Source organism: Dermacentor andersoni, chromosome 8 (assembly GCF_023375885.2).
Source record: "Dermacentor andersoni chromosome 8, qqDerAnde1_hic_scaffold, whole genome shotgun sequence".
Lineage (NCBI taxonomy): Eukaryota > Metazoa > Arthropoda > Arachnida > Ixodida > Ixodidae > Dermacentor > Dermacentor andersoni.
In genome coordinates, this window is record NC_092821.1 from 146,910,896 (window position 1) to 146,929,832 (window position 18,937).

The window sequence follows — 18,937 nt, forward strand, 5'->3', positions numbered from 1 at the left end:
TCGCTTCTTTCTTGGACGTTATACTAAAGCCAGTACGTCATCAAAAAAGTCAATTGATTGCCAATAACTGATTTTGCAGATACGAATTATTTTATATGGCAAAATACAAACTTGCAGCGTAAGATGTCACGCGCAAAGTGCCCTGATAGAGCGTATGCAAAATGGGAAATAGGTAGTTCACCACCCGAGCCCCCATACCCTGTCACCGATCCCTGGCAATTAATTATGCAAGCCGAGATGTCTTCGAAACTTGTTTTAACCCCGCTTTTCTTGTTAGCGTCACACTCTCTCCTTCTCATACGATATTAGAGAGTTTTATTCTGTCCATTAACTGCTGCCGTTTAGGGATCACCGAAACACCGGAGACACGGTGCAGTGACGCTTAGCATTACACCGTGTCTCACTCACTCACTCTCCGGTGTTTCGGTGGGTGAGTGAGTTCAGCTAGAGCACACAAAACTAAGTACAGCAACAACCATGCTCTACTTAGCTGCTGGTACGAATGCGTCGGAAGGAACAATAATTTGACGTATAAATACTTATCTTTGTTTTTTTATTTCCTTTGAACGTACACCCACGCCACGCAAAAAGCTTTTCAAACGCGTTGCGGTCAAACAAAGGGTCCGGAGACGTTGCCTCCAAGATGCGAGTGGTGTGTGCGGGCTTCGCCGGATCTCGGGGGCCACGTACGAGACACGAGATGTCGTTAACAGCGCGACTGCCGCCGCGTGCCTTTCCATTTGAGGCCCGATACTCGCTGCCTGAACATACATGAGCAAATGTTCGCAACAGGATGAGTCATACGTCCACTGCAGCAGTAGTCTGGAGAGGACTCGGCACATATCGTAACGTATTTCAAAGATATTTTCCCAGTAAACAAAAAAAAATACCGTAGGAAACACCTACATTTCAGAAAAGCTAGAAATGAGAGCGGGTGGAAGCATCAAACTGCTCAGGCGGTTGAGATAAGAAACTGACGTTTAGACTGTCGTGAAAAAAGAAGAACATGAAAAAATATACAGAGAGCCGGGGTCATTAAAGGCCTAGATAACTGTGCAGCATAAAGACAGAGGTTTTAATGGAGACATAAAATACCAAAGAGAAAGGGTCAAAATTCGAGACTACAACACATATAGTAAAGCGAGCCCTAGAACGGCAGCTCAAGCAACTAGGCGACTATTTGTCGCCGCTGTTTCGAAGATGATGTCAGTTGATACCATGATCACCATCATAAACGTGTGTTCCGGTATTCTGTAAACGGAAGAAAATACCGACAAGCCAAACTTTTTGTCACATGGCCAAACAGATTCCCTCCAACAAACAACTTTATATAATGTACATTAAACAGGCACTATTTCCCCATCCCTCCCTCACTCGTTCTTTTTGTATTAAAAGTCAACTGCAGCGAAACTTTGGACCACGTAAAAAAAGCCTAATTTCAGAAAGTTTATATACAGACCAACCTCCGTGCAAAATTGTACATCTAAAATATGATTGGCTGTGTCACGAGGAAGCTCGCAAAAATACACGTTTTCGATACCGAAAGTGAAAAAATTACCGATCATTATACCGATCACCGGAAATGACATAGAAACCAGAACGATCAAAACCACCATGGATCCTGAATGTGACATCCGGGATTCGTAGGTAGCCGCGGGTTGCCCCGCAGCGTGGTAAAAAAAAAAAAAAAAAAAAAATAGAGAAGATAACCTTGCACGGAACGGGCTGGCATATTTGTCGTATCTGTTAACCACAAAATGCACGTTTCGCCTGCTTAAGCGCTATACAAAGGCTGTGAACAAGAAAATGAGACATTTACCAGCCCTGCAGTATTGCCAAGACTGCTTCAGTACATAGTATGTAGTGCGCAGTAATAATCAATCCGACCAGAGTGAAATTTCGTCGCAATAGATTTCTAAAGACTGCCGGAAAAAAGAAGGTGGGCTTTGCTTGTATGAAGGTAAGTACGGTACCACCGCACACGTAGTTCCAAGTGCTCTTTTACCGTGACGTGGATGCCACGCTCGGCTGGCTGTTACGGACTTTGCACCTGTTTCGCGGATGTAGACCGGAAGAATCAAACAAAAAGAAAAGAAAAGAAAGAACAGCGAACAAGTCGGGTGCGCCGGTGATATTTCAGGCAAGACAAACGGCAAATCAAGCAAGCGTGTACGGGAATGGCTCGGCGTTGCGAAATATTAGGCTTTCGTTCTCTCTTTTCTTGGGGCCCGATAAGCATTCGCGAAAGTCGAGCGTTTCGCGGCGACGTTCCAACGGACAACGGCGAGCCTTTTGGCGCGACGTGCGGGCCTAACGCTGCGCTATACGGCGCAAGCTTTGCATCGAGGTTAATACTCCGGTTTGAGACAATCATGTGTAATTGCTGCTGCGGCTCTGGATGATAGGCCATTTACAGAAGCGAAGATCTTGGGAGCCTGGCCTCACAGTTCATTAGCCCAGAAAGCAGTTCGAGCCCTTCTTCACTGCCTCAAGGCAACAGACTTGAATGCCCGACTATAGACATCCTGCACCTTAGTGCGTGTGAAAGTGCGATAGACTCATGTTTTTCTTTCTCTCTCTCTCTCTTTCACTCCCCCTCCCCACGTGTAGGGTAGCAAACTGGACTCAGTCTGTTTAACTTCCCGGTCTTTCCTTCTTCCCTTCTCTCTCTCCCTACTGCTGCGGCTATTAACAACGGCAGCAACTATTACTACTACTAACTACTACTACTACTGCTGCTGCTGCTGCTGCTGCTGCTGCTGCTGCTGCTACTACTACTACTACTACTACTACTACTACTACTACTACTACTACTACTACTACTACTACTACTACTACTAACCACTGCAGTATGGAATAATTTACACCATTACACCAGTAGACTTACACCCTTAGTATGTAAATATGTCTATAACTCGCATTTTACACCCTTGAGTGTAAGGATAAAACTTGCGGATCAATTTATACCCTCGTTCACTTCTAAGGGTTAAATTATTTTACAGTGTACTGCGACTACTACTAGCGCTCCGCTACAACTACTAATAATACTCCTGTTGCTGCAACAATTAAGAATATTTAAAATTGTTCGAATTCAGACGCACATAGCCCGCAAAGTGCGCACATGAAGTACCGAAGCACATGAAGTACACATCTTTAAGTAGCGAGACGTGCGAAACTGTCCATGCACGTCTAAGTGAACCTTCTAAACTCCATTTCTCTTTAATAGTGGATGGGAACACGTACATGTGTATCGATATATCAGCAAAGACACTGACGCCACGAAAGGTTTGTAACTTTGTCGACGTCCTAAACATTTCTTCTGTATTTTATTTTTTCTATGAGCACATAGCTGTATGTATAAGACATTCCATCATATTACGTTTTTAGCAGAGAGATACCCTTTCTGCGTAGAATAATTCGAGGTGCCTTATTTCGATTAAAACACTGAAGGAACGGTAAGAGTATGAAATTTAGCACAAGTCAATAAAAATCGACGGAACAAGACTCTCTTTCTCTCCCTCTCTCACCACACTCGACTCTACCGCAATGCCAGTGGCGCCTGCGAGGTCGTGAAACCATGTCTGCAAATAGATGGCGCTGCGGGCTTCGCTCACGCATCAATTCATTAATTCATTCATCCGTCCGTCCGTCCGTCCGTCCGTCCGTCCGTCCGTCCGTCCGTCCGTCCGTCCGTCCGTCCGTCCATCCGTCCGTACATCCGTCCATCCATCCGTCCATCCATCCGTCCGTCCGTCCGTCCATCCGTCCATCCATCCATCCGCCCGTCCGTCCGCCCGTCCATCCGGCCATCCATCCATCCATCCATCCATCCATCCATCCATCCATCCATCCATCCATCCATCCATCCATCCATCCATCCATCCATCCATCCATCCATATACTACACGTAGTTTGCGAACGCAGCCGGTTTCGATAGCGTACCAGCTGTCTGCACTACGAGTAACTTGCAACTTCGATACGTTTAGCAAGGTGCAAGCCGCCCCACGAGCATTTAAGAACGAAAATAATAACGAATTTAAGAACGCGCTCTTAGATGTTCCATAGACAACGCCTAGTCCGAGCAAAAACGCGTTCTGAAATTCGTTATAATTCTGGTTATTAAATGTTCGTGCAAGCCGTCCCAGGTGATGTTTCTTTAGCTGAAAAAAAAATTTAAAGAGAAGATCCGATGCAGATAGCCCAGTCCTGTCATATCCGCCGGGCTGCTTGGAGAGGTGGACATTAACATCAAATCAAAACTAAATTGTTCATTTATCTATTTTCCTAATTAAACAAAAATGATGCATGTGTGTACGTTTATCCAATTTTTATTCAAAGCAGTTTGCCTAATGATCTCTCTCTCTCTCTCTCTGTGTGGGGGGGAGGAGGTCTTGTTTATTCGCAGAAGTGAAACCGAGCAACCGTTCATTTAGCAGAAGTCCTGTGCTTACGACCAGTTTCGAGAATAAAAAACAACGTCCTTCAATCGATGAATTGACGTTCCCATTATTTATATTCACGACTGTACGAAAATTAACAGCTGTCAAGGGAAGCCGCAAGGCACTCCCGGACAAGATTCGATCGCGTGGGATTCTTGAAACGCGTACGCAAGCATTTTTTTTTTCTGCATGGCGGACTTGACGTCTCCACGTGACCGCCCTCCGCGCCGTTGTTACGTCTTTTGTAGACTATTTTTTAGCTATATATACGAAGCGTACTGTACCCGGCGGGGGCACAGTGTTCAGCTTGCGTACATCGCTCTGCAGCTCTGCTTTGTGTTCAGGGTTACCGGTTACGGTCACTTGAGCCTCCGTGGCCAGAGCCGGCAGGGTGGTCCTTTACCACACGTTGCCGCCTCGGCCGTTGGTAAAGGGCCTGTTTACGCTCGAGCCGCCCATCGCCGCAAGCTGCACCGCACGCGTGCGGCCGGGCGAAAAATTGCACCATATCGAAGACTTCTGCACAAATTTCAGTTTACAATGTGTGCGGTTAACACTGTGTACACAGTGTTGACGGAAATTTCTGCACAAGTGTTCGATATGTGCAATGTTTCGCGCGACCGCACGCGTGCGGTACGGCTTCCGGCGATGGGCGGCTCGAGCGTAAACAGGCCCTAAACAGAGAAGGGATGCCACTTCGCAGAGGCGGGTCGTGGCCGCTCTCTGTGCATCAGAGGGGCACTGACGCCACACGCAACAGGTATACCGTAGTCGACAACAGATGACGCCACTTCGATTTTCTATTTACGTAATTCTTTTTTTTTTCTCGATTATGACGCCTAATCTTTCAACCTAGCTCGACTTAATGTCTTGCTTTTAGTGTCCCTTTAATTAAAAAACGTGATATATAGTCACTGCAAACTTACACGCGCTCAATCGAGGTTTGTTGCGATCCCGTTTGACAGTGACGTGAAGGGCGCCTTCCGTTGTTGCGCTATGCACACCGCCATTGGTTCGAAGCAATTGAAGCACGATTGCAGTTCCGACAGCCAGTGCGCAACGGAACAAGCGCAGTCACCGTTGTCAGAGCGGATGTATGGTACGAGAGGAGCATCAACGTTCCACGCGGGGCGGAAGTGGCAGGTATACCGCGGCGTCCCGCCACGAAGCGCGCGACAAATAATAGTCACAGGAAATGCGCTTGAATGGACGAGCTCGCGGAACGTGCATCGATATAGATCTATTACAACGCGGGGCTCCTTGTTATCGATCCGGCGCCTCCGGGTCGGTGGCCTTCCCCGGTTTCGGGAAACGCCGCCATACGTATTGGCACTTGTTTACATCTTCTACACCGGCGACCGCGTTTTAAGCGGCTAACAAATGTTAGGAGTTATCGCTCGGCGCTATAGCTAGACGCGCCTTTCTGTATCGGAAGCTTCTCGAACGTTAGGCTGGTTCTGTATATCCAGGTTGTAACTTTGTGCAATCAGATTGTACGCGCGACCCAAAATTGTGCTGCACTTTCTGGAAGGCACGCTGACTCCCAACGAAATACGCTGGAACCTTCGACAAATAATGGTGATACGTGCTTGGCCTGCGCTGAATCGGATTCTCGACGATCGATTACATTGCTCGCCGATATCGTTGTGCTTGAGTGTTGACTTGTGTGTTTTGCTAGACACAAAGTGCGCCCAATAAAGAGTTAAATTCATAACTCACACTTTGGACACGGCGTCGATCGTTCTTCACCGTTACCATAATGAGACAATACACTATATGTACGGGGCTGGGGGAACAAGCTCTATTTCCTAACAACGTATTTACGTCCACAAATCTGCCCGCCAGACGAATAGCTAACGCTAATTCAGATCTGCCCACTTGTCGGCCCGCTTTTTTGTTATATAGCGGTAAAGAAAATACAAAAATAAGTCGTGCCACTAAAGAAAATAAACCACCAATATTGGGCCCCATTTTGGAATATGCTTCATCTATATGGGATCCCTCAGAGTAATGTATCACTCTTGTTAACCAGCTTTAAAGCTGTATAAAATCGCTCAGTTAGGTCCATCCAGCAAAAGTAACAATGTAACAGAATGGTTACTGACGGATGTTTATTTTTATTGATGTATCGACTTCATGGATTTTTATTTTTATTTTTTTCCAGAGAACGTCCTGGATTTGTCAATCTCGCGAACCCGGTGGCTTCTGGTCACTGTAACTTAGGCAGAGATTTAAGGGGGTCTTATACACGTGTGGATGAATCACAACAGATTTTGCAACATGATTTCACGAATTCCCCTGCCTTTGCGGATTTCTCGTTACGGAGAATTCCAAGAATTTCTTTAAATTGCTCAAATTATGTTTTTTTTTTTCTGAACGCCAGCTTCGGCAGACAGGCGTAATGCGTGCGCGTGCAGCTGTGATAAAACCAGTGTGGAAGCTCGATTTTGCAAATCTGCCGATGTAACAAATTTCTAGATCTCGCGAATGCCCAGGTTTTTTTTTTTTTTCATCTTGAAACTTTACGTGTAAGTCTGACGGATTTTTGTACCGGTGCTCGGCGGCTTCAAAGCAAGCTTGCCGAGTAACAGCCTGCGTTGATAATCTAATGCAGACAGGTTTTAATTATTTTCCATACTGATTGACCTAGCAGTTTTCAAACGCGTTGAGGTTATAAAATGGTTTGGCAAGGCGTAACTTCCCTCATAACTGCCTCGGAGTTCAATGTCATCGCTCGAATTTAGGGCTGGCTTTGCAATGCGCAAGGCGTACTCACTAACGTAAACCAGAACCGAATAGAAATATGTTCTGCAATAATGTTCCACCTATTCAGTCACTTGTTTGGTAACTCCAAAACGTTTCATAATCTAGCTCATCACAAGCTTTCGAGTTGGAATCGTTAATGAAGTTATTCGCCATAACATCCAAGACATTACCTAAAGGAGGTATACTGAAGACCTCGGAAAGTAAGTAAAACGCCTACAAATATCGCTCTTAGAGTTCCAACGGCCTGAGAACAGAGAAGCGCATTTTTCAGCTCGCATTTTCGAATTTCACGATGGTTGTTCAAAATCAGCTTTTTTTTGCACGTTCTACAATAAGAAAGCTACTCCTCCAATAATATAATTAACATCAAGCAGCCTTGGGTACCGATCACACAAGAAGCTTCGCTGACATTGTTCAAGATCCCTCTGGCTCTCCCGCTGTCCGTCGACTTTATTTATTATATAGTATCTCTCCTAGATCCCTAGTTTTTTTTAACAAACCTCTTGTATTGCAACACATACTGAAAAAAAAAGCTGAAAGTAAAGTAGGTGGTTGTAGAAAGCCTATTAGGATTGTTTCTTTCGGCAAGTGCAGGAGAGGTAACATAGTTCGTATCAATGTCAATATTATGTAAACGACGCCGTTTTGTTAGACAAGCGTTGAATAATTTATACGCAAGGTAGGGTGATGGCGACAAGATCCGTGTCATAGAAACACGACTACCATTTCGATATATTTTCTTTTTTCGTCCCACGTTTGCACATGGCGCCATTCCATCTCATCGTTAGACAGTAAGCAGGTTTAATCGCGTTGCGCAAGCTGTTTGCCACATACAGAGAACACACACTGTATTCGTCATCTCCTATTGCAAGAAACAGGAGGACGGGCTACCCGCGAGACGCTGATAACGAGGTAAGAACCATACAAGAACGTACGTCAACTTTCTGCAGGGCATCACTTTAGTTCCTATAGAGTCTACAGAAACTCAGTAGAAACGCATTGCTTCAAGGGCGTCCTCCATTGGAATTCTGTAAAATGTTTGTGATGGCTCAGCTACTGACAACCGCTCGTTCAAAAGCAACAAGTTCTTGCTGGACAATGAGCAGACAGCATATGAATGCCATGGTAGTTATTATGCTCCTTCTCTTTTTATTTAATTGTTCAAGCTACCCCTAGATGCCCTCTTGTTCAGGGGCGTCCGGTACAAATGTAGTTATTGCAGTGTAAATAAGATTCCAAGAAAACGATAATCAAGAAATTAACAGTGCAGGCGTATACCAAATTCATGAAAAAAAATTAATACAGTAGAATAAGCACACAAATGGATATAACTATTGCATTTACAACTATAGTTACACGTCTGTACAACTATTCAACGTCTATACAGCTACAACAACTACAACTATTGCATTTACACGTCACATGAACAACACGTAATAAATCGAGTTATTGGTGCTAAAGGAGAACGAATAAAGAACATAGTCAAACAAAAGTACAAAGTTCGGTACGAAAGCACAGAACATTATTTATTGATAGCCCCCGTGTTGCTTTGCTAGATTAAACTCTATGAATCGACCGCTCAAACTCCCTCCAAAGAACTTCGAAACCAATTTGTCAACAAAGTATCTCGCTGTCCTCACTCGATGGGCATTCCCTCGAAATAACGGTGAGAATCTGCGCATCACCTTTTTTGACCCGTCGTGGTGGCTTAGCATCTACGGTGTTGCGCTGCTAAGCACGAGGCCCCGGCGGCCGCATTTCGACGGGGCGGGGGGGGGGGGGGGGGGGGGGTGCGAAATGCAAATAAGATCCCGTGTCCCATGCACTGTGGGGCACGTTAAAGAACCCCAGGTGGTGAAAAAATAATTCCGGGGTCCCCCATTACGGCGTGCCTCATAATGAGATCGTGGTTCCGGCACGTGTAAAACCTCAGAATTCAATTCGCATGACCTTCGAAAAAATATGTACTGGTGACGCCGTTTGCTACCATGTGTATATGTTAAAATCTGTTACGTATATATATATATATATATAAATATATATATATATATATATATATATATATATATATCATAAGCAAGGTAGGCTGACAGTGGCAAGGTCAATGTCGCAGAAACTCGGCAGCTAATTGGAGATGTATTTTTTTTTTTCATTCGTCCCACGTTTGAATACGGAGCCTTCTGTCCCGCCGTCAGGCAGCAGGTAACTTTACTTTCATTGCGCAAACAGTTTGCGAAACACAGACAGCACTGCCTTCGTATTGGGCGCCTTCATTGTGCATGCGTTGTCGCATCGCGTAGGCGGGGCAGCCCACGAGCCACCGACAAGCAGACCAGCTCCATCGAAAACGAACGTTAATTTCCCACAGAGCGTCTGCTGAGTTCCGATGTAGCCTGAAGGAACTCTTTAGAGACTCACAACACAGTCAATAGAGTACCCTCCATTGAAATTCTGTAAAAAAGATTGTGGCGGTTTGTTCACAGACACCCGACCATTCGGACGGAATAAGCGTTTAATAGTCTAAACGCTGGCACCATATGTACAGAATAATGAGGTGGGCTTCTATGCCGCTACTAAAGGATTTCTAATGTAATCTGCCCACGGTTCTTGCTTTTTGCGCATTCCCTTACTAAAGTGACTAAGATTCTTTGCATGACTTCCGAAAGAAGGTGCTAGCGGCGCCGTTTTGTACTGGTGATTGAAATCTATTGAAAAAAAAAACATGTTGCCAATGAATATCTGTTGAAACAAGTTGCACGCGTGCTCCCGGAAGCAAAGTAAGACTACCTGACTATGATTCCTGACTCCGTGGGTTCACGTTCATCGTCGAGACCGGCGAGAAGTTTTACACATAATCATTTACGTAGTTTGGCAAACTTGCGAAGTAAACAAATATGGAACATTCAACTATCTACTGAGGCAACCTGACTGCATTATTTGTTCAACCGTAAAAAGGAAAGAATGGCTGATATGATGCGTTGAGTAGGGACGGATACATAAGAACAATCGTCCGCAACGTTCCGAGCCATACGCAGCTGTAATCGATGGCGGAATACTGAGTGTTGTTCCCTTTAAAAGTCTATCGTACTGTATTCCCACGTGCGCAACAAGTGGACCACGGTGCACAGCACACACACTTTCAATGTCTCTTCCGAGTCAAGAATATAACATGCTCTATAGAGTAACGCTGTGATTCGCTATCCCGTAAGCTATTCTACTATTTCATGCGTCCGACAGATACACCCATCGTGTGGGGCTTTTCCTGAGGTCTCTCTACAAAGTAAGATAGAACGGCCGGATAGTCGTCTGGAAACACGATAGCAGACGACCTCGTGTGTGCTCGCGGGCTCGTAAGTAAATACCATTATGGTTGATACTGCTGTTGACAGCTAGTGCATGTGTTGTTACTGATAATATTGTGGTCATTTCTGTGGACTTGACTTGTGTTACTGTTGCATATACCGGGTGCTTCTTCTCGTTTGAGAAGGTCCAAAACTTCTTTTAAGATTGCCTGTGGCACGTAACGCAATTCTAGTCCATGAGCTCGTCTGCTCGGAGAGGCGGACGTTACTTGTAAAATCAAATCGAAATGCCTAATCGACAAATTAACAAAAACTCACAAATTATTTTTAACTAATTACCTTATTCCACAAATTTACAAATTCTAGTGGGTGAGACTGCAAGGCACGTACACTTGAAAAGAATTGCGTGGATGACACCACTTACGAGATGTGCGCCGTCAAGCTCGCGGTAAAAATGCAACGTCGTTCCACTTCCTTAATAAAACATCGTTTTATGCATTGAAGCACAAAAGTAACTGGAACGCCAATTAATTTCTCCGCATTGTTCGGGAGTTAATATCTCGAAATTGGCGTCATCCTGAGAAATCGTCCCAAGTGCCTTCTCCTTGCAGTCTCACCCGTTGGAATTTGTAAATTGTAACATGTGCCATAAGGTAAGTAGTTCAATACTTCCCTAGTTGATTTTTGTCAATTAGTCATTATGCATTTCAATTTTGTGTGCAATTAACGTCCGCCTCGAGGAGCAGATGAGCTCATGGACTAGAATAGGGAAGATCACGAAAACGCGATCGTCGTAAAGTACATGAGAGTCATTTTACAACGGCGCGAATTACATTTTTGTTCTCGTAGCAAGCTATTCACGAGATGTGCATTATACTTTCAACTTACGTATTGAATGTTCGCTTTGCGAGCGAATTCGTTTACGGCAAACGAACGAAAACTTACGTTTGTCAGCGGTAGTCCCGCCTCCAAGTGGATTGAGCTCATAAACTAGAATTGTGCTATCAGCCACATGCATTTTTTTTTTAATTTTTGGGGCGTCTAAAGAAAAACACCCGGTATACTAGCTCGCGTTAAACGTCGAGAAAATACGTCGTCATTACGGCTATGCTGTGCACGTAAATCGCTTTTAAGTTGTTTTAGAACTACACTACAAAGTGCGTTTAAAGTTTTGTATACTGCATATAGCACATATCATAAAAGCAGGAACTAATGTACACTTCCTTAAAAAATATGTAACATCAGGATTCCATTCCCTGTAGAGGTCCAGCTTTCGTACGAATGCTCGCACGTAGCTGTTCTCGGAAAAGAAAGGGAATTTGCGGCCGTAAGTGTTCTGAACAATCTTGACACCTGCACTCACTTGCGCGTGGCTGAACTCTCTTAAATGGGTCTCTCTTTCAATGAGACGCGCGGCAAGAACGAGCTTTTTTTCTGTTGTGGTGAAGCTCACGAAAACACGATCGTCGTAAAGAACTTAAGAGCCATTTTACAACGGCGCGAATTACATTTTTGTTTTCGTAGCAAGCTATTCCCCAAGTCATGCAATATGCTTTAAAACTACGTGTGCTCTACGTTCGCTCTGCGAGCGAATTCGTTTACGGAGAACGAACGAAAACTTACGTTTGTCAGCGGTAGTCCCGCCTCCAAGTGACTTGATCGTTATTATCCGTCTGGTTTCCGTGTGCACTTTCCGTCTGCTAACACTTTCGCCTAGAACGAGCGGCGTCTGCTGCCACCGAGCCAGACGTGACTGCTATAGTTTGCGGCACCGTTAAAGCATCTTTTAGCAATACACTCTTCCAGCTTGCGTCCCGCACGCCAACACGCACTACGCCCAACTGAAGAAGCCGCAGAGCGCGACGGCAGCAGGACGCAACGAGCCAACGGAGAGAGAGAGAGAAAAAAATGAGGCGCCAAAGGAGGCACGCATGCCGGCCGCAGCGCCATCAGCGCGTAGTCCGTACGTGTGAGGGCGAGAAAAGCAGCAAAACAGCAAAGCGAAATAACGGGAAAAACTGGTTGCTCAGCCGCGCTCCGCGCGTCGTCTGCTCTGCGCTCTGGCAGCCGCCATCTTCGTTTCGGTTCTGGTTTTCATTTTTCTTTTCTGCTTCTTCCATCGGTTTTTTTCTGCATTCCGTTACGTCACCTCCGGTCATTCGAACTCAGCCAACCGAAGGCCGCCTGCGGTACATGCCTTTTGCTGGTTCTTGAGTCTTCGCGCGTCAAGCCTTGTCGTCTGCTACGCGCTAAGAACGCTGCCAAGCTTGCTTTCTTTTTATTCTCGCTTTTTTTGTCTTCGGTATCGCTAGACAAGCTTGCGCGTGGGCGCTTGCGGCTACGAGCGAACGGTTCTGACTCACGCGCGACTGAATGGCCACACTAGTGCGACACGTAAGCGCTGCATCTGCTGAGAAGGTCCGGCTCTCAACCGTTTTCGTGTTCTTCGCTCTCGAAACATCGCTGTGCGTTCATCGTCATCTTTCGCAACGTTGGCGCTTACGCGGACCCACGCTGAGTCGTCTGCTATAGGGAAACTGACAGAGACTGCCGGATGCGCTATTTCTTGACCGCTACCAAATGCCGCCTTCGTATCGATTGGTGCGATCTTCGACTCGTATCCGCTCTCCAATACACTTCGGGCAGCCGAGCTTTGAACCGCGAGCATGTAGCTGCCGGACGATGCCGCGGTCGACGGGTCACGAACCGAAACCGATGGATGGCGTGCAAAACGGCGCTTCTGCTCTGGCCACTGGAGCAGGTGAGTCGTGACCAGAAGCGATGCGCCACTGCATGGCTGCCTTGAAAGCCAACAAAATTGATCTTCCCATTGTCCTGGATCTTCGCATTCGAGTGGCTGCAAACGAGGACGCTGCACTGTGATTGCCATCATTTACACGTCTGCTACAGTCCGCAGCTTACGTGCCGTCTGCTAACGAACGGTCGTGTACTGCTGTTAATGTTATTGTTTTCGTTTTTTTTTTCTTCAGCAGCAACAGTTTCGCTGAAAACGAGCTAGCCAACTATCCCAAAATCATATAGCTAAAGTACATAACCCTAATCACGATAAAAATAGAGAAAGAATGAAATATTCGGAACCGCTTACTCTGCTTTAAAATAATGTTGCAAAAGTTACAAGAATTCTGAAACTCTGAAATTCTGAAAATTCTGAAAACAACACAATGAAATAAAAAAAATCAGCATATCCCATGCTCTCTGGGAATCGATGTTATGCGAAGCTACCAAGTTAACGAAACGACCATGAAAGGACCAAGACGTAGGCGGTTATTTCAGCACCTACATGACACGCACGTCATGACCTATCTACAAACGGGGGGGCCCGTTCGACTAAGTGTACGTAAAGTGGCAAGTTCGGCCCAACCTGCCAGAAACAGCACTAGAAACGAAGGGCCCGTTATGGCAAGTTTGTACGCAGGTGGCGAGTTCGGTCCGCCGGACAGAAAAAAGCACAAGAAACAGAGATCCCGTTAGGCCAAGTGCGTAAAGAGGTAGCAAGTTTGGCCAGCCTGCAAGAAACAACAAGAAACGGAGGGCCCGTTGGACCAAGTGGGTACGGAGGTGGCAAGTTTGACCAGCCTGCCAGATACAGCGCAATAAACAGAGGGCCCTTCAGGCCATGTTTGTTTGGAGGTGGCAAGTTCGGCCAGCCTGCCAGAAACAGCACAAGAAACGGAGAGCCCGTTAGGTCAAGTGCGTATGGAGGTGGCAAGTTCGGCCGGCCGGCCAGAGAAAAAGCACAAGAAAAGGAAGGCCATTAGACTAAGTGTATGCAAGGTGGCACGTCCTGCCAGCCTGCCAGAACCAGCACAAGAAACGGAGGGCCTGTTATGCCAAGTTTATATGGAGATGGCAAGTTCGGCCAGCCTGTCAGAAAAAGCACTAGAAACTGAAGGCCCCTTATTTCAAGTGTGTACGGAGGTGAGAAGTATTGCCAGCCTGCCGGAAACAGCACAAGAAATAGGGGGCCCGTTAGGCCAAGTGTGTAAGGAGGTGACAAGTTCGGCCCGCCTGCCAGAAAAATCACAAGCAACGGAGGGCCCCATAGACCAAGTATATACAAGGTGGCAAGTTCGGCCACCTTGCCAGAAACAGCACAAGAAATGGAGAGCCCGCTTGGCTAGGTGTGTACGGAGGTGGCAAGTCCTGTGTGCCTGTCTGAAACAGCACAAGAAACGGAGGGCCCATAAGACCAAGTGCGCGGTGGTGGCAAGTTCGGCCCGCCTGCCAGAAAAAACAACAAACGGAGGGCTCCTTAGTCCAAGTGTATACAAGATCGCAAGTTTGTCCAGCGTGCCAGATACAGCACAGTAAATGGAGGGCCCGTCAGGCCAAATGTATACACTATGGCAAGTTCGGCCAGCCTGCCAAGAACAGCACACGAAACGGAGAGCCCGTTAGGCCAAATGCGTAAAGCGGTGGCAAGTTTTGCCTACCTGCCAGAAACAGCACAAGAAGTGGACAGAACCTTAGACCAAGTGTATACAAGGTAACAAGTTTAGCCAGCCTGCCAGAAACAACACAAGAAACGGAGGGCCTGCTGCACGAAGCGTATACAGGGTGGCAAGTTCGGCCAGCCTACCAGGAACAGCACACGAAACGGAGAGCCCGTTAGGCCAAATGCGTAAAGCGGTGGCAAGTTTTGCCTACCTGCCAGAAACAGCACAAGAAGTGGAAAGAACATTAAACCAAGTGTATACAAGGTGGCAAGTTTAGCCAGCCTGCCAGAAACAACACAAGAAACGGAGGGCCTGCTGCACCAAGCGTATACAGGGTGGAAAGTTTGGTCAGCCTGCCAGAAACAGCACAAGAAGCGGAGGGCCCGTAACGCCAAGTGTTTACTGAAGGGACAAGTTCGGCCCGCCTGCTAAAATCAGCACAAGAAACGGAAGGCCCGTTAGACCAAGTGTATACAGGGTGGAAAATTCGGCCAGCCTGGCAGAAACAGCACAAGAAATGGAGAGCCCGTTAGGCCAAGTGTACACGGAGTTGACAAGTTCGGCTCATGTGCCAGAAACAGCACAACAAACGGAGGGCCCGTTCGACTAAGTGTATGCAAAGTGTCAAGTTCAGTCAACCTGCCAGAAACTGCACTAAAAACGAAGGGCCCGTTATGGCAAGTTTGTACGGAAGTGGCAAGTTCGGTCCGCCTGCCAGAAAAAGCAAAAGAAAGGGAGATACCGATAGGCCAAGTGTGTGAAACGGTGGCAAGTCTAGCCAGCCTGCCAGAAAGAACACAAGAAACGGAGGGCCCGTTGGACCTAGTGGGTATGGAGGCGGCAAGTTTGACCAGCCTGCCAGATACAGCACAAAAACGGAGGGCCCGTCAGGCCATGTTTGTTTGGAGGTGGCAAGTTTGGCCAGCCGGGCAGAAATAGCACAAGAAATCGAGAGCCCGTTAGGCCAAGTGTGTACAGAGGTGGCACGTCCTGCCAGCCTGCCAGAAACAGCACAAGAAACGGAGGGCCTTTTATGCAAAGTTTGTATGGAGATGGCAAGTTCGGCCAGCCTGTCAGAAAAAGCACAAGACATTGAGGGCCCATTAGGTCAAGTGTGTACGGAGGGGACAAGTTTTGCCAGCCTGCCAGAAATAGCACAAGAAACAGATGGCCCGTTAGGCCACGTATATACAAGGTGGTAAGTTTGGCCAACTTGCCAGAAACAGCACAAGAAACTAAGGGCCCGTTAGACCAAGTGTGTACGGAGGTGGCAAGTTCGGCCTGCCTGCCAGAAACGGCATAGGAAACGGAGGGCCCGTAACGCCAAGTGTACACGGAGGTGACAACTTCGGCTCGCCTGTCAGGAACAGCACAACAAACGGAGGGCCCGTTCGACTAAATGTAGCGAAGTGGCAAGTTCGGCCAACATGCCAGAACCAGCACTAGAAACAAAATGCCCGTTACGGCAAGTTTGTATGGAGGTGGCGAGTTCGGCCCGCCTGCCAAAAAAAGCACGAGGAACAGAAGGCCCGTTAGGCCAAGTGTGTACAGAGGTGGCAAGTCTTGTCAGCCTGCCAGAAACAGTGCAAGAAACGGAGGGCCGTTAGGCCAAGTGCGTAAAGAGGTGGCAAGTTTGGCCAGCCGGCCAGAAGCAGCACAAGAAATGGAGGGCCCGTAACGCCAAGTTTACACGTAGGCGACAAGTTCGGCCCACCTGCCAGAAACAGCACACGTGGAGGGTCTGCTAGACCAAGTGTATACAAGGTGGCATGGTCGGCCAGCCTGCCAGAAACAGCACAAGGAATGCAGGGCACATTAGAAAAAGTGTATACAGGGTGGCAAGTTTGGCCAGCGTGCCAGAAACAGCAGAAGAAACGGAGGGCCCGTTAGACGAAATGTATACAAGGTGGCAAGTTCAGCCAGCCTGCCTAAAACAGCACGAGAAACGCAGGACCCGTTTGGCCAAGTCTGTACGGAGGTCAAGTTAGGACCGCCTGCCAGAAACAGCTCATGAAATGGAGAGCCTATTAGGCCAAGTGCTACGGAGGTGGCAAGTTCGGCCCGCCTGCCAGAAAAAAGCACAAGGAAAGGAAGGCCATTATACTAAGTGTATGCAAGGTGGCAAGTCTGGCCAGCTTGCCAGGAACAGCACAAGAAACGGAGGGCCCGTCAGGCCAAGTTTGTTTGGAGGTTGCACGTTTGCCAGCCTGCCAGAAAGAGCACCAGAAATGGAGAGCCCGTTAGACCAAGTGCGTAATAAGGTGGCAAGTTCTACCAGCCGGCCAGAAAAAGCACCAGAAACGGCGGGCCCGTAATGCCAAGTTTGTATGGAGGTGGCAAGTTCTGCCAGCCTGTCAGAAAAAGCACAGGAAAAGGAAGGTCCGTTAAGCCAAGTGTGTACAAAGGTGGCAAGTTCAGCCAACCTGCTAGAAGAAGCACAAGAAACGGAGGGCCCGTTAGGTCAAGTGCGTACGGAGGTGAGAAGTTTCGCCAGCCTGCCAGAAACAGCACAAGAAACAGCACCAAGCACTTGGCCTAACAGGCCCCCACTGTTAGGCCAAGTGTGTACGGAGGTGACAAGTTCGGCCCGCTTGCCAGAAAAGTCACAAGAAACAGGTTGCATGTTAGACCACGTGTATACAAGGTGGCAAGTTTGGCCAACTTGGCAGAAACAGCACAAGAAACGGAGTGCCAGCGAGGCCAAGTTTGTTTGTGGTGGAAAGTTCGGCCAACCTGCCAGAAACAGCACTAGAAACGGAGGGCCCGTTATGCCAAGTTTTTACGGAGGTGGTAAGTTCGGCCCGCCTGCCAGAAAAAGCACAAGACACGGAGGGCCCGTTAGGCCAAGTGTGTACAGAGGTGGCAAGTCCTGCCAGAAACAGCACAAGAAACGGAAAGCCTGTTAGGCCAAGTTTGTACAGAGATGGCAAATCCTGTCTGCTTGCCAGAAACAGCACAAGAAACGGAGGGCTCGTTAGACTATGTGTATGCAAGGTGGCAAGTTCTGCCAGCCTGCCAGAAACAGCACAAGAAATGCAGAGCCCGTTTCGCCAGGTGTGTACGGAAGTGGAAAGTCCTGTCAGCCTGCCTGAAACAGCACAAGAAAAGGAGGTCCCGTTAGGCAAACTGTGTATGGAGGTGGCAAGTTTGGACAGCCTGCCAGAAGCAGCACTAGAAACGGATGGCCCGTTATGCCAAGTGTATACAAAATGGCAAGTCTGGCCAGTCTGCCAGATCAGGCACAAGAAACGGAGGGCCCGTTAGGCCAAGTGCGTAAAGAGGTGGCAAGTTTGCCCAACCTGCCAAAAACAGCACAACAAACGGAGCGCCCGTCATGGCAAGTTTGTACGGAGGCTGCAAGTTCGATCCGCCTGCCAGAAACAGCACAAGAAACGGAGGGCCCGTATCGCCAAGTGTACATGGAGGTGACAATTTCGGCTCACCTGCCAGGAACAGCACAACAAACAGAAGGCCCGATCGACTAAATGTATGCAAAGTGGCAAGTTCGGCCAACCTGCCAGAAACAGCATTAGAAACGAAATTCCCGCTATGGCAAGCTTGTACGGAGGTGGCGAGTTCGGCCCGCCTGCCAAAAAAGCACGAGAAACGGAAGGTCCGTTAGGCCAAGTGTGTAAAGAGTTGGCAAGTCTTGTCAGCCTGAAAGAAACAGTGCAAGAAACGGAGGGCCCGTTAGGCCAAGTGCGTAAAGAGGTGGCAAGTTTGGCCAGTCGGCCAGAAGCAGCACAAAAAATGGAGGGCCCGTAACGCCAAGTTTACATGGAGGCGACAAGTGCTGCCCGCCTGCCAAATACAGCACAAGTGGAGGATCTGTTAGACCAAGTGTGTACAAAGTGGCAAGGTCGGCCAGCCTGCCAGAAACAGCACAAGAAATGCAGGGCACATTAGACAAAGTGTATACAGGGTGGCATGTTTGGCCAGCGTGCCAGAAACAGCACAAGAAACGGAGGGCGGG

The 18,937-nt window shown here is 47.6% G+C and overlaps 1 protein-coding gene across 2 annotated transcripts in view; it reads right to left on the reverse strand.

Annotated features, from left to right (window-relative positions):
- The window catches only part of LOC126528940 (sodium/calcium exchanger Calx-like), a 79,780-nt gene extending 67,411 nt beyond the window's left edge, over window positions 1-12,369 (reverse strand). The window contains exon 1 of one of the 2 annotated variants that reach the window (XM_050176526.3): window positions 12,131-12,369. The gene's annotated coding sequence lies outside the window, so the exon portion shown is untranslated. Of the gene's footprint in view, window positions 1-11,452; window positions 11,481-12,130 lie in introns of those variants that run through there. The other variant, XM_050176527.3, reaches the window with a different exon arrangement.
- Between the last annotated feature and the right edge of the window lie 6,568 nt (window positions 12,370-18,937).